Consider the following 16,769-nt stretch of genomic DNA (forward strand, 5'->3'; position numbering starts at 1 on the left):
TAGATTTAGGAAAACTGCTGGCTCTGATTTAATTAAATAATATTTTTGGCTATTGGCACTGCTTGTCTGTGGATTTCTTGCCCCCCTTTAGCTTCAAAGTAAAAACGATGCCTGATGACTGAAACCAGTTATTGTACAGAAATTTACCTTGTATGAGTAGTGTAACAGTTAGGTTGGTTGGGCAGCACATCTTTTGAGAGGATATTTTGCTCTCCAAATTAGGACTGGCAAATACAACTCATCCAGCTTTGCCCAGTTACATCAGAGTGCCCTGCTGCTGCTGCTGTTGTTGTTCAGTCGTTCAGTCGTGTCCGACTCTTCGTGACCCCATGGACCAGAGCACGCCAGGCCTTCCTGTCCTGCGCTCTCTCCCGGAGCGTGCTCAAGTTCATATTCATTGCATCCGTGATGCTATCTAGCCATCTCATCCTCTGCCGTCCCCTTCTCCTTTGGCCTTCAGTCTTTCCCAGCATCAGGGTCTTTTCCAGGGAGTTTTCTCTTCGCATTAGGTGGCCAAAATATTGGAGCTTCAGCTTCATTATCTGTCCTTCCAATGAGCACTCAGGGTTGATTTCCTTTAGGATGGACTGATTTGACCTCCTTGCAGTCCAGGGGACTCGTAAGAGTCTTCTCCAGCACCACAGTTCGAAAGCATCAATTCTTCGGCGCTCAGCCTTCCTTATAGTCCAGCTCTCACAGCCATACATTACTACTGGGAAAACCATAGCTTTGATTAGACAGACCTTTGTCGGCAAGGTGATGTCTCTGCTTCTTACTATGCTGTCTAGGTTGGCCATAGCTTTCCTCCCCAGGAGCAAGCGTCTTTTAATTTCATGGCTACAGTCACCGTCTGCGGTGATCTTGGAGCCCAAGAAAGTAAAATCTGTCACTGCTTCCATTTCTTCCCCTTCTATATGCCAGGAAGTGATGGGGCCAGATGCCATGATCTTAGTTTTTTTAATGTTGAGTTTCAAACCAGCTTTTGCACTCTCCTCTTTCACCCTCAACAAGAGGCTCTTTAGGTCCTCTTCGCTTTCTGCCATTAGGGTGGTATCGTCTGCATATCGGAGGTTGTTGATAATTCTCCCAGCCATCTTAATTCAGACCTCTGATTCATCCAACCCGGCATTTCTCATGATGTACTCTGCATATAAGTTAAATAAGCAGGGTGACAATATGCAGCCTTGTCGTACTCCTGCTGCTGCTGCTCTTTTAACAAAACCAATTAGCTACACAAAAGGCAAACAAAAGAGAACAAGGTAAATCGTTAAATCCTAAATGTCATTTAATCAAACTGGATGCTGGAGAAACCATTACCTGTTTTGCCTCCAGGCTGTTTATAAGATGTGGACCTTCCCAACTATATAGCTGATACAACACATAGGAGCTAAAACATAGCAATAAAGGCAGTTATAGAGAACTGAGGTGTCTTCAAAAAGCCCTGTTGAGCATTACTTGTGCTGAAAGACATACAACCAATTTTGGCTAGTGCTTGGGTTATAGGGAGGCCAAGCCCTCTTTTGTGATCTAGGGTGGCCATGTGGCCTACTTTACAGGGCAGCCGCCTATTTGAAGTGCCACCAGAAGACAATCCTTTATTTGGGGGTGTCCTTTATTTGAAGGGCTGTCCAGCCCGTTTTTTTGTGCTGATTGATTGTAAGCCTTTTTTGTCTGAGGAGCACGATAAAGCTACTTTAAAAAATAAATGTCCAGTTTAACAATAACCAGGAGACAGCAGGCAGGCACAAAAGTCACCTCAACACAGTCTTTCCCACTATGCAGTGTGACGTACTGTACTTCTATTTAAATTATAGTCGTTGTTTTCAAATCTGCATCTTTACATATAAATTAACACGCAAATGCCAAGTATATCTCTGGTCTCTCTTTTGGTGATGCATAAGCGGCTGCCAATATTTGCAACCACCTTATGTAATGCTATGGTGAAGGGCAGTTTGGCTAAAGTGGTGGGGGCACGGTGAGGGGAGGGTTGCGGATTTTATTAAGGGCCTTCCAACCATAATTTGAGTACTACCTCGTTTTCTGCACTCCTATCAAATCTGACTCTAAACTGTTGTTATTAATACATGAATCCTTGACAAAGTGTAAACAAGCAATAGCGCATGTTGTTGTTGTTTTTGTTTTTTACTCTGCACTCCTGTACACAGCTACTCAAAAAATAAGCCTCACTGAGTTCTATGGGAATTTGTTGTTGCTGTTCCTCAGTCGTTCAGTCGCGTCCGGCTCTTCGTGACCCCGTGGACCAGAGCACGCCAGGCCTCCCTGTCCTGCGCTCTCTCCCGGAGCGTGCTCAAGTCCATATTCATTGCATCAGTGATGCTATCTAGCCATCTCATCCTCTGCCGTCCCCTTCTCCTTTGGCCTTCAGTCTTTCCCAGCATCAGGGTCTTTTCCAGGGAGTTTTCTCTTCGCATTAGGTGGCCAAAATATTTCAGCTTCAGTACCTGTCCTTCCAATGAGCACTCAGGGTTGATTTCCTTCAGGATGGACTGATTTGACCTCCTTGCAGTCCAGGGCACTCGTACTCCCAGGTAAATGTGTATACGATTGCACCCTAAATCATTTAAAACGGGCTGTGCCACGCCACGCCGCGCAATGTGGAATGCTCCTATCATTCTGAACTATGCTAAAGGGAAAGCGCCTGTACGAACAGAACGCAAGGGAGAAGGGAGATGCCCATTCTCACGGCCGCTCTCCTTAGCGGAGCGGTGCAGAGGAAAGCGCGCGCGGGGCGGGTACGCCCTTAATGCCCACCGACGGACCTCAGCCAGACATACCTCTATCCCCTTCACCGACTCCTCCCTCCTAAACGGCACCCTTGGCTTCACCAAGCTTCTCCCCCAAAGTGCAAAAATGCAGCAGACCACCTTTGCGCACGCCAGCGAGGAGACGCGCGCGCGCGCGCGCTGCTCCTACGGGGTGGAATCCGCACGCCGGCTTTCGTTGTCGGCTTCGCCGCCCCACCTCCCTCTTTGCCTTCAGCGCGGCGCTTTCTCCTGCGGAAGTCAATTGGCGAGCAGACGGCCCTCGTCAGCTACATGGAGCTGGCTCCGCCACTGGCCCTAGCGGCTGGCGCCGTGGCTTAGTTGGTTAAAGCGCCTGTCTAGTAAACAGGAGATCCTGGGTTCGAATCCCAGCGGTGCCTGCAGAACTGTTGCCTACGTTTTGCCTGCACCGTTATAATTTTTTTTTACGCCCACCCGGCGCTCATTTCTGCGCTGGAGAAGGAGCTGCGGAAGGGGACGCGCGCAGAGAGGGAGGCGCCCGGTTCTCGCGGTTAAAGTCGCCGCCTAGGGTTTCTGCTCCTACCCCTTGATGTGTACAGGTTAATAAGGGACACGGCCGGAATTCCTTTGCCCTATCTGGGCACTTAGAGCGGACCCGTACACGACACTTCCGGCACACATAAACGCGCTGAGGCCACAATCCTACGCATGTTCAGACAGAAAAAAAAAAGGCCTACATCTGCCAGCGTTCCCCCAGCCAGCAGGACTTTTTTTCTGTCTAAACATGCGTGGGATTGCAGAGGTGAAGCCTCGCCTGAACTGTTTGCTATTGACAAACTTTAAAGGCCATGTGTGAACGTGCATCTCTTTAAAAACAACAACAACAACACGACAACCCCTTATGTCACTTAAAATGTAACAAGAGCCCCGCTGGATCAGACCAAGGGACCAACTACTCCAGCACTCTGTTCGCACAGTGGCCAAACAGCTGTCGGCCGGGAACCCTCAAGCAGAGCATGAGCGCAACAGCACCCGCCCACCCATGTTCCCCAGCAACTGGTGTACATAGACGTACTGCCCCTGATACTGGAGGAAGCCCATAGCTATCAGGACTAGTAGGCATTGATAGCCTTCTCCTCCAGGAGTTTGTCTAACCCCCTTTTAAAACCATCCAAATTGGTGGCCATCACTACATCCTGTGGTGGTGAATTCCATAGTTTGACTATGCGCTGTGTGAAGAAGCATTTCCTTTTATCTGTCCTGAATTTTGGATCAATCAGCTCCATGGGATGACCCCGCTGGGTTCTAGTATTATGAGAGAAGGGGGGAAATGTCTCCCTATCCACTTTCTCCACACCACACATAATTTTGTACACCTCTATCATGTCTCCCCTTACTTGCCTTTTCTCCAAGTTAAACAATCCCAACTGTTGCAACTTTTCCTCATAGGGGCGTTGCTCCAGCCCCTGGATCATTGTAGTTGCCCTTTTCTGCACTTTTCCCCAACTCTACAATTTCTTTTTTTAGGTGTGGTGACCAGAATTGTACACAGTATTCTAAGTGTGGTTGCATAATAGATTCGTATAAGGGGAATATGATTTGTATAATGGGAGCAGTTTGATTTTTGGTTCCCTTTCTAATTATGCCTAACATGGAATTTGCCTTTTTCATAGCAGCTGCACATTGGGTCAGCATTCTCCCAAGCTGTCCACCACAACCCCAAGATCTCTTTCTTGGTCAGTCACCACTAGCTCAGTTCCCATCAGTGTATACATGAACTTGGGATTTTTTGCCCCAGTGTGTATCACTTGCTTACTTGAACCACATTTGCTATTTTGATGCCCATTCCCCCAGATTGGGGAGATCCCTTTGGAGCTCTTCACAATCCTTTTTGTTTTAAGTACCCTAAATAATGAGAAGTCATCAGCAAACTTGGCCACCACACCGCTCACTCCTGATTTCAGATCATTTATGAAAAGCATTGGTCACAATACAGATCCCTGTGCTGTTTACATTCCTCCATTGGAAGAATTTACTATTTATTCCTACTCTCTGCTTTCTGTTCATTGACCAGTTATTGATCCATAAGAGGACCTCTCCTCTTATTCCATGATTGCTAAGTTTGCTCAGGTATATTTGGTGACTTGGAGACATAAAGGTCGGTTAATTAAAACAAAACAAACAGAGAAAGAGAGAGAGAGAAAAGACTTCTGTCTGTGTTTATATATGGCACTTATGCCTCTCTAAAATAGAGGGAATTTGTCACCCCAAAAGATGATACAGTATTGCATATCCTATTTCATATGTATAGATGCAAATTTAGAAATAATGTCTATGATTTCATTTAAGTACAAATACAATACATTTCACCATAATGGGGAAGACTGTGGCCAGGTGACCTGTGTGCCTCCGCAGCCTGTTGTTTAGGGGCAACTTCAAGGCCCCTGTTCTCCATTCTTTTAATCTGGATTTGGACTGGGCAGCCCTTTAAAAAGGGGATATGTTCAAATAAAGGACAGTCCTCTGTAAACTAGGACACCTGGCCACCTGGCTGTATTTTGCCAGCTTGTAGAACAGATCTGTTTTAAATACCAAAGTGTATTTGTCAAATAATATAATTGATAAATAAATAATGCAATGGGCAAATAAGGCACTGCCAGCAATCTTTAGGTAGAAGTGTCAATTTTATTTTTTCCCCCTCCTGCCCTAGTAGTGTGTTTTTATGTTGGCCCTTTTGATGGGGCCAGTTTTCAATTGTGCTGGATGCAGGGAAATTAGTGCAATTCTAATATGCATCTACTCAGACATAAATTCCTCTAATTTCAGTGAGACTTACTCCCAGGTAAGTGGGTACAGGATTGCAGACTCAGCTTCTAGCTGGCATGGGTTACCCTCTTTGTTCTTCATTGTCTCACATTTCTACTTGGAATGCTAAAGAGGATGCTCAGCAGATGCCCATTAGTGCTGCATTACTGTCAGAGAAAGGATCTTGATGAGGTACCGTATATGAATATTCCTTTTCGCCCGTAATTTTAAAGCAGCATTTGCCAGCTTTATTGCCCTTCAGACATGCCTCAGCGGTCTTTAGCCATGTCAGAATCCTGCTTATTCAAACCACGCAGCCTTTAAAGCAAGGGTGGGGAGCCTCAGGACTGGGGTCCCAGTCCAGTGCATCTGGGGTCTCAGTCTGGCCCTCTGGGGTTCCCCAGATGCCGATGCCTTGTTCCCTGGCCCTGCCCCTTTCCCCCCAACCACTAATTGTTTGCTGGTTTTCTGGCTTTTGTGTAGTTTCCCCTCCCCCTTCTAAAAGTTTGAAATATCTCTCCTAGGGCTTAGTTACTGGCAGTAGGAGCTTTAAGGTACAATATGGGGGTGGTTTTTGTATTTTTGCTCCAACCCCTTTTGCCTTTAGCTCCACCCCCTTTGCTTTTGGCTCCGCCCACCATTGGAAGGCAATCCACGGGACCGTCTCCCAGAGTATCTCTAAAAGGTAAAGGTAAAGGTGTCCCCAACCAGTCGTGTCCGACTCTAGGGTGCAGTGCTCATCCCCGTTTCTAAGCCGAAGAGCCAGTGCTGTCAGAAGACGCTTCCGTGGTCATGTGGCCGGCATGACTGAACACCGAGGTGCACGGAACGCTGTTACCTTTCCCGCCGAGGCGGTACCTATTTATCTACTTGCAATTTCTTGCTTTCGAACTGCTAGGTTGGCAGGAGCTGGGACTGAAGACGGGAGCTCACTCCGTCATGCAGCACTCGGGTCTTGAACTGCTGACCTGCCGACCTTCCAGTCTGCAGTTCAGCATCTTAACCACTAAGCCACCGCGCGGCCCCAAGTATCTCTACACCAGCCTAAAAGCCCACACTTAAAAGGGGACTTTCTGTTTCCATTTTAAATGCAGAATCACAACAGACTCCCTTTACATATGCTTCCTTCTCCCCCTCCCCTTTCCCCCTCCTTCTCCCCCTTATCTGAGTCTTCTGTATGTTTCATTGGTCTCTCTCCTCCTTGCGGCTTTTCCTTTTTCACAGAGGAAACTCAAACAGAACCCAGGAGCCATAATTTGATAGCTCATTATCTCTGATCTATTTAAAAATGGAATAAAGGTCATTTAGTGCAGGAGATGCCCTGGAGGTTCACAGCATCATCTAAAGGGCCCGCAAACTTCCATGAGTGAGCAATCTCAATAGTGGGATAAAAGCTCCGTGTGAAGAAGCCCTAATGTTCTACAGCTCTGATGCCCTAAAGCAGGGGTGCAGAACCTCTTTCAGCCCGAGGGCCAAATTCCATTTCAGAAAAGCTTTCAGGGGCCGTATTCCACTGGTGGGTGGGGCCAAAGGCCAAAGGTGTGGGGTCAAATGTCAGTATATTTTAGCTTAACTCCCTTGCAGCCAAGAACTAAGCCTTAGGAGAGGTGTTTCAACTTTTTAGAATGTGGGAAAAATACACAAAAGCCAAGAAACCACCAAATGATCATGATTGGGGGAAAGGAGGTGGGGCCAGGGGAAAAGGGCATGGCCTTTAGGGGACCCCCTGAGGGCTGGATTAGGATCCGAGGATGGTGGGATTTGGCTGAAGGCATTCCATTTAATATGTGATTAATATATTACATTGAAATGGAATGTCTTAGGGTAGCTTGCCTCTTGAAATGAATGTCTTAGGGCAGGGATGGGGAAGATCCCCCCCCCAATCTAGGGCTGTATCCCCACGGGGGGTAATCTGGCAAAGCCCACATACTGACAGCTGTTGGGCCAGAGCCACCCCAGATGCTTTCTTTCTCTCTTAAGATCATCACCACCCTACTCACTCTCCCCTCCCTTTTTTTGGTCTTTTTCACACCCTACACTATCTACCCATCCATCCATCCATCCATCCATCCATCCATCCGAGAGGCTGTTTCAATCGGTTGGCCACCTTTATCACCAGGGAGGCCCTGAGTGCAACTCCTTCTACTCCCCTTCTTGTAGAGCAAGGGGGGGGGGAGCAGAAGGTAGATCTCCAGATGTTTTGGACTTGAACTCCCCGAGACCTCTAGCAGAAAAAAGCCCTAGTCCCACTCAAAAGGTGCAGCTGCTGTTGTGGCTCTTTTCACACAGACAAGTTGAGGAATGCGACAGGAGGAGGATGACACGCCCTCATTCAGGTATATCCTAGCCAGTCAGAAACGTAAGTAAGCTCATACATCACCTGTACTAGATAATAAATATAATACATGGGTCAGGATCCAGGCACCTAACAGAATGCCTGCTCCTGTATCAACCTGCCCATATACTGAGGCCATCTGTGTCTGATGCCCTCTCAGGTGCCTCTGCCATCTGAAGCAAGGCAGGTGGTGTGACCTCAGAAAAAGCACTTTCGGCTATGCTGCCCCATTTGCAAAACTCCCTCCCCAGGGAGGCTCAACCACCACGTTCCTTGTTATTGTTTAGGTGACAGGTCAAGACTTTCCTGCTCACCCACAGGGCCGGTGTCAAAGGAAGGCGCGGTTGGGCATTTGACAAGTGCCTACACCCCAGCAGGAGCCTACTGACAAGAGCTTGCTGGAGGTGCTGCTCCGCTTCACCGTTGCAATCTGCTTGCTCACCTGCCTCTTGCCCTGGCCCAGACAACGGTGGTGGAGAGGAGGAGGAGCAGGAGGTGCCACACTGCTTACTTACTCACTGGCTGTCTGCCCATCAAGCAAGCAAATGGTAGCTATGATGAGAAAGAGGATGAGGAGTAATAGCAGCTAGTGATCATGGTGGTGAGAAGGTAGACTCGAAGAGGGAGGGGGCCCATTGAGGGGGTCTTGCCCAAGGGCCCTCAGAAACCTGGAGCCAGCACTGCTCACCTACATCTTTTAGATCTGTTGACTGGTTTTTAACTGAACTCCATGTCCTGCCGTTTTATTGTAACCTTGGAGGTGGATGTTTTATTATTATATATAATGATTATACTGGTTTTTTAAAAAAATGCAATTGTAAACCACCTTGCTTTTGGCAGCCACCACTACTTACTTGTAATGTGTGGTTTCATCCTTTCTTCCAAGAACATGTTTGGGATGACGGTGTTAATTTTATGGGATGTGCAGTGGCAACATACTCTTTAATAAACTAACACTCCTGTTTATCTACCTGTGATCCAGTGTCTTAAGGGAGCTGGGAAATCATCAAGTGTATATTGATGATCTTAACAATATGTTCTTTTTACGGGAATGTACCAAGATTGATTTGTGCTGGGGTAATAACAAGTAACGAAGGCTACTGAAACCTTTCAAGGGAGAAACACTTTTTTTTCCTAAGCAGTTGTCCCAAAGAAATCGATAATCTAAATCTGGCTGGCCATAATGAAATAAAATATATTATAAAATATATTATGAATGCTTAGCTCCATCATGGAACATTGCTTAATTTTTATAAAAGAGGCAAAGCCTTTGCCCTTCTCCCTAATTCCTGGTTTATGGAGACTCTCTGTAACCACTCAGTGGTGAAAGAAATGCATTCTGTACATGCTCAGGAGGGCTTTCATTACTCTTAATTCATATCTTCCAGGGTTAAGCTTTAGCACTGAAAACAGATGCTAGTGAACCCAGGCACATATTAAACCTTGTAGAAGAATAACCAGAATAACTCATGAGAAGGAACAGTCTTGCAGATTTAGTTTGCGTGATGGGGTGTGATAAATTGCTACATGCGAGATCAAAATTTCACCTCAAGAGACACCATAGAGATCTGTTGTCTATTGTATGGACCTCAGTTGAACTCCAGTGCTTTGAAATAAAAAGCATAGATAATATTCTAAAGACCAAACCTTTAGAACAAAGTACACGAGAATTAGATATACTTGTCCACCCTAACATTAATACTAGCACTGAATAATTTTATTTACAAAATGAAATGTTATCCACTGAAATGGATATCTCAAGGGGCACCTCCAGCAACACCAGACAGGCTGCTCAACAAGGTCAGCCTTGGATGGCCTTCTATCTGTCCCATCAGCCAGGACAGCTAGGCCTTCTCTGTAGTGGCCCCCACTCTGTGAACCTCCCCCCGGAACTCTGCCATGCCCCCTCTTTAATGAGCTTCTGCCATGCATTGAAAACTTGGTTGTTCAGGCAGGCATTTGGGGTGGGCTAGGGTATTTTTAGAAATATGATGTTTTAATGTTTAATTTTACTGTTTTAGACTGTTTGTACTGTTGTACATTGCCCAGAGTGGCTGGGTGACCGGCCAGATGGGCGATTAAGTAAGTAAGTAAGTAAGTATATTGTCATTTTTTTTTTTATCAAATACACTTGGACGTTCCACCACTTTTATCTGGTAAATGTGAGTCCCCACAATATTTTTTCAGTCACTGATGCAATGCACAGATAATTAAGGCATCAGGGAAAAATGAAGCCATTGCTTGTAAAGGTGAACTTTGATTTATTGCACGATTGATGATAGTAGTGGTGTAGCTATTGTAGCATAGAAGAACCCACAGCAGTATTTTATCTTACAGGAACAAGTTACTACTTCTAACATCACATGGTTATCTTTAAATATTTTTTTTCAGCATAGTCACATATTGACTTCATATAATATATTCTAGAACATAGATTTTGCAGAATGATTTTATAAAATATTATTTATTTATTTGGTCTACATTCTGCTCTTACTCGCAAGGAGCCCTGGACAGCTAACAACTCATATAAAACAGTACAACATATAAATACCATTGAAATTATAACTCTAAAATTACAAATACATAATAAAATGCAATAAAACCATAAAACAGTTACAAACACTTGCCTTTATGCCAAAAGCCTATACAAACAAATATGTATTTAGCTGGAGCCTGAATAACAACAGTGTTGGGACATCCAAACCTCTATCTGAAGGGAGTCCCATAGTCAGGTTGCCACCACCGAGAAAGCTCTGCCACATGTGGTAGCCCAGTGGGCCACATTCCTTAATGGCAGGACAAGAAGAGCCTCCCTGGTTAATCTTACATCCCAGATTGGCTGGTACTGGGGAATGCAGTCCTTCGAGTACCTGGGTCCTGAGTCATTTAGGGGTTTGTACACTAGTACTAGAACCTTGAATTGGGCCCAGTTGCTCACTGGGAGCTGGTGCAGAGATTTCAGAGCCAGTGTAATAGGCTCACATCTCACTGCCCCTGAGCACACAGGTAGCAAAATTCTATACTGTATTGTAGAATTTTCCCGTGTCCCTTCCCCACCCCCATCCAAGGATATCTTTGATCCTCCTTCTGGCTTTTAAATCAGTCAAGGACAAACTATTGCAAAGAGAACAGAAATATAGAATGCAGCTGCAGGCAGTGAAGACAACGTCAACAATATGTAAAAGTGAAGTATTGCAAAGTGATTTGTATGAATACAGTGAGGTTACAACACACATGTGCCTATCTTCATCTGGGAAATGTTGGAGGGTATGGACTTGTTTTTATATGCAAAACTTCATATATGTCAGTGTTAACTGAGATGTAGATTTAATAAGCCAAAAAGAATAAAGTTGTGAAAAAGCCTTGTCATTGCACATTTAAAATAACTCATGAATTCCAGGGAAATGAATTCAATAAAAGAAGTTTAAGCTAGGATGAATCAAAATAAATATAAATATAGTGAAATTTCGAGGGGAGGATTTAATAAAGCTATGAAGGAATCAGACAAACAATACATGTCTGCACATGATAAAGATCAGCCCTAATTTACTGCTGTAATCCTTAATTTCTATTGCTTCAACCATATGGTTTTATTTTGCTCTCTTTTACTACTTGTGTTCAAGAAATTTTGCTTTTCTACACAAGGCTCTAAACGGCTATTAATTCACTGTATCTACTTTCCCTTTCATTGTAGAATTGAGATCTAAGTACTATGTGAGGAGCATTTCCTTTCCTGCTTTTCTGCTATATAACCTCTAGGTGGTACTGTGGTATAATGGAATAGTGCAAGTACACAAGATGAAATCGTGCTTTCTTTCACTTTCACAATTAAATGCCCCATTTCCCCTGCTCTAAAAAAAACTTGACGAAACTTGACACAGAATTGAAACTGGAGGGTCATGAAGTTGTCATCTAAAGAACTTGTAAACAACCATGAGTAGGAAATGACAAGTGCATGGTAAATGCCTCGTGTAAAAAAGCCCATTGTGTGCTGAGGATTTGCATGTAAATAAGAAAATATTAGCAATATAAACAAGGACATCTTTCCAGCAATGGTTTCAAGAATTATAACAACACCACCAGTAAAGCCCCTGATCTATATTAAGTGTTTTGAGTACCTTCTTTTGGAAGTGCTCTTAAGAGTAGCACTTTAAAGCAAATTAACATAAAATAATTGAAGGGAGCGATTGTAGAGATCTGTGTGGCTTTCTTATGTGGCTATAAGATAAAGCCAGGATGAGCAGATTTCATGCTTGTGGGATATACTTTGTTTTTTTTACTACAACCCGGAAGTCCACCAAACAAAGCCATGTGCAGAAGACATAAAATTAAAATTAAAGAATTCTGAGCCTAGGAATTTGTTTCAGGTGTTTCCATTTGTTTCATAGACTTCAGTCTATGAAATTGCATGATTCTATGAGTAATTCATCAAGTGTGATGAATGTGCACAGTAAGCTAAGCATATGCACACCAATACACATGGTTTCTTCTGCCTGCAGCAAACCAGACATGTGAACAGTCTCCATAGATAACAAAACTACACACAGGATCACAGGGGATGCTTCCAGATGAGGCTCCCCCCACCCCGGCATCCTCCAGCCCCTGCCTCATTCACAGAGTTTTATGGAGTGTGTATGTGTGTCCAGATGACATTGCTATTAAGCTGTAACACTCCCCATGTTTTTCCATCTAATCTGTTAAGGAAAAAAAAAAGACAGAATTACTGCACAATGCCTTTTGATTGATTAAAACAAATAGGGATTGTGAAGAGCTGCAAAAGGATCTATCCAAACTGAGAGAATGGGCATCTAAATGGCAAATGTAGTAAGATGAGGGTTTCTGAGCTAGCGGTGACTGAACCCTCAGGGTGATTTATTCCAGTCTGCATTTGGTGCTTAAAAATAATTAGCTGCTGCTGCTCCTCTATATGTTTAATTGTAAATGTATATTCACGTATGTTCATGTTTTTGTAATCTTGTAGGCTGCCTTATGAGGGCATTGTGCCCTGAAAGGCCAGTTTTTTGACTGGCTGGGAATGCTGGGAGTTGTAGGACTTACTTCTGTCTAAACATGCATAGGATCACAGCCATAAATAAATAAATAAATAAATTCTGTAAGTTTAATTACATGATGCTGTGTGAAGAAGTACTTCTTTTTGCCTTACTGAATCTACTGCCATCAGCTTGATTGGGTGACCCTGATGGCTTTTTTGTAAAGGTAGCAGTGATAAAGTAATATGTATCTCTCTGGGGAGGGACCGCCAAAGGTATGGGCCTACCACTGGGAAAGTCCTACCTTTAGCAATCGCCAACCTAGTGGCCCTTGCTGGGGCACCAGAAATAAGGACATCTGATGTCCTTAATGCTTAGGCAGCCTCATACAGGGAAGGCAGTCAGATAATGTGGTCTCAAGCCATTTAGGTATCATTTAAATGGCCACAAGATGTAGTGGTAGCCACTAGTTTGGATGGCTTATAAAAATTAATGGTAAATAAATCTATCAACAGCTTCTAGTATTACTCAGAACCTAGATGGCTTGGGACCTGGTTACTTAAGAACATAAGAACATGAGAAGAGCAATTCTGGATCAGACCAAGGGTCCATCTAGTCCAGCATTCTGTTTACACAGTGGACAACTAGCTGCCCATGGGAAACCCATGAGTGCAACAGTACCCTCCCATCCATGTTCCCCAGCAACTGGTGTACACAGGCATACTGCCCTGATACTGGAGGTAACATATAGCCATCAGGACTAGTAACCATTGATAGCCTTATCTTCCAGGAATTTGTCCAATCTGCTTTTAAAACCATCGAATTGATGGCCATCATTACATCTTATGGAGGTGAATTCCATAGTTTGACTATGTGCTGTGTGAAGAAGCACTTCCTTTTATCTGTCCTGAATTTTGCATAAATCAACTTCATGGGATGACCCCACTGGGTTCTAGTATTATGAGAGAGGGGGAAAAATGTCTCCCTATCTACTTTCTCCACACCATGCATAATTTTGTACTCCTCTGTCAGGTCTCCCCTTACTAGCTTCTTTTCTAAGCTAAACATTCATAGCAGCTGCACACTGGAACCTTAGGGACATTTTCATCGAGATGTCCACCACACCCCTAAGATTTCTTTCTTGGTCAGTCACTGCTAGCTCAGAAACCATCACCTTATGCCTGAGGTAGGGATGCTGGAGAAATCCAAGTTGGACTAAAATGAGCTCAGATTTCTAGGAATCCGACCTGTGGAATCCACTGCGGAGTGACCCCCTCAGGCTGCACGGAGTCCATGGACTTTCAGATGATTTTTTTTAACTTTCCCAAAATTTATGCATATACATTTGTAGGAAAATACGTAAGTTTCTGCTGAGGAAATGTTGAATAGAATGGGGGACAATATGCTAAATGTTATGTACTAAGGTAAAATATGTAAATATACGTAATTATTTGTGCATTTTTCTGCATGACAGAAAAAAAAAAATCACATCCGTCCGTGGGTGGATGACGGAACAAAAGGCACCTGACAATCTGCGAAACACAGACGGAGCGGATTTTACACAGTCCATAGAACCCTAGCTTGAAGTTGGAATTTTTTGCCCCAATGTGCATCACTTTACACTTGCCTACATTGAATCGCACTTGCCATTTTGATGCCCAATCTCACAGTTTGGAGAGATCCTTTTGGAGCGCTTCACAATCCCTTTTTGTTTTAACCACCTGAAATAATGTGGTGTCATCGGCAAACTTGGCCACTTCACTGCTCACTCCTAATTCCAGATCATTTACAAACAAGTTGAAAAGCATTGGTACCAATACAGATCCCTTTGGAACCCCACAGTTTACATCCCTCCATTGGGAGAATTTACCATTTATTCCTGTTCTCTGCTTTAAGTTCTTTAACCAGTTACTGATCGATAAGGGGACCTCTCCTCTTATTCCATGACTGCTAAGCTTGCTCAGGAGACTTTGGTGAGGGACTTTATCAAAGGCATTTTGGAAGTCCAAATATACAATGTGTACTGGATTACCCCTGCCCATGTGTTTAATGACACTCTCAAAGAACTCTCAAAGGTTAGTGAGACACGACTTTCATATCCATATTGATTCTTTTTCAGCAGGGCTTGTCCTTCTATATACCTACTAATTTTATCTTTAAAAATGATTATAACCAATTTATCCAGAACAGATGTTAAGCTAACTGGCATGTAATTTCCCAGACACCCCACCCTCTGGATCCCTTTTAAAAATTGGCATTACATTGGCCATTCTCCAGTCCTCTGGTACTGAGGCTGATCATAGGGACATGTTACATATTTTTGTAAGAAGATCTGCAATTTCATATTTGAGTTATTTAAGAACTCTAGGATGGATACCATCTGGGTCTGTTAATTTATTAACTTTCAGTTTGTCAGTTTCATCTTTTGTCACCATTGTTTGCCTGTTCCTCAGGCCTTATTTACCCTTATTTAGCTTCTCTGCAGTCTCCTCATCCTCCTTTAGTACTCCTTTAACTCTGTTGTTATCCAGTGGTCCAGCTGTCTCCCTAGCTGGTTTCCTGCTTGTGATATATTTAAATAATTCTTCATTGCTGTCTTTGATATTGTTAGCACCTCAAAATGCTTTTTTTACATCTCTTATTATCTGCTTGCGTCTCCCTTGTGCAAGTTTGTGCTCCCTGTTGTTCTCATTTGGGCAAGACTTCCATTTTCTGAAGGAAGGCTTCCTCTGTCTAATAGCGTCCTTGACACCGCTCATTAACCACATTCACCACGCTGGCAACCTCTTGGACTTGATGCTACCTGTCTTAACCTGCAGTATACATTCTAGCTGAGTGTTTATTATTCTGGTTTCGAGTAACCTCCATGCATTTTGAAGGGATTTAACTTTCTTGACATCCCCTTTCAACTTTTTCTTTGTTTACTAGTTCCCACACTTTAGAGAAGTTTCCTTTTAAAAAAAAAAGTCACATGAGACTGTGTTGGACTTCCTTGGCAATTTTCCACTTAAATATGTATTAAATCTGATAGCACTGCAGTCACTGTTTCCAGTTGGTTAAACAACACTCACGTCTTGTAATAGGGCATGGGCAGCATCATTTAGGATTCTTGATTATCTTTTCCAATCCCTCTACCTCTACACTGAGATACTCATCTGAGGCTTTTATTTGGGTGCCCCCACCTTCTATGGTATCGTGGAGGGCAACCAGGGAAAGAGCTTTCTCAGTGGTGACCCCATGCCTGTGGAATAATTTCCCCAGAAAGGCTCACCTTGATGTCAGAGAAAGATCTTTTTATTCCCCCCCCCCTTTTAGTATTTTAAGCATCTTGGGTGTAGTGCTGGTATTCTGCTGCATTCCTCTTTCAGTTTTATTGGCTGGGTTTGGGTGCTGTTTTAGTTTGTTGTGTGATTTATTCTGTATTAAATTGTATTTTAATCTTATTTTAATTGTAAGCTGCCCTTGCAGTTGGAATGTTGAAGGTGCTGGGTACAAATACAGTAAACAACAACAACAAACTATAGGTCAATCTAAGCTTTATGTATAGAGAGGGAGTATAACTTCTGAATAGCAAATGCGAGGGACAAACAACAGGGAAAAGGACACCACCTTTATGCCCTGTTTTGTAAAAGTCCAGAAGTATCTGTCTGATCACTAATGGAAATAGGATGGTGGATTAGACAGATCTTGGTTTGTTCCAGCAAGGCAATCTTAAATGTTCTTAAGTCTTAAGTCCTTTGAAGCTGACCTTACATGAACCTCAGCAGACTACAGTGTGAGAAAGGATCAAGTCATAAATGTTTTTGTCTCATAAATAATTCAGCAACGTGAACCGATTCAGCTAAAAATCAATAATACAAATAATTACAATATCTCAGTTTCATTTTTCTCAAT

At 43.6% G+C, this 16,769-nt stretch overlaps 1 non-coding gene across 1 annotated transcript; it reads left to right on the forward strand.

The window, feature by feature from the left end:
* The first annotated feature begins 3,089 nt into the window (after nucleotides 1–3,089).
* Nucleotides 3,090–3,163, forward strand: TRNAT-AGU (transfer RNA threonine (anticodon AGU)). The gene has a single exon. It is a non-coding gene; the product is annotated as a tRNA-Thr (tRNA).
* The last annotated feature ends 13,606 nt before the right edge of the window (nucleotides 3,164–16,769 follow it).

Source organism: Heloderma suspectum, chromosome 8 (genome assembly GCF_057233095.1).
Source record: "Heloderma suspectum isolate Gila_16-S chromosome 8, 16-S_ref, whole genome shotgun sequence".
In the NCBI taxonomy this organism is placed as follows: domain Eukaryota; kingdom Metazoa; phylum Chordata; class Lepidosauria; order Squamata; family Helodermatidae; genus Heloderma; species Heloderma suspectum.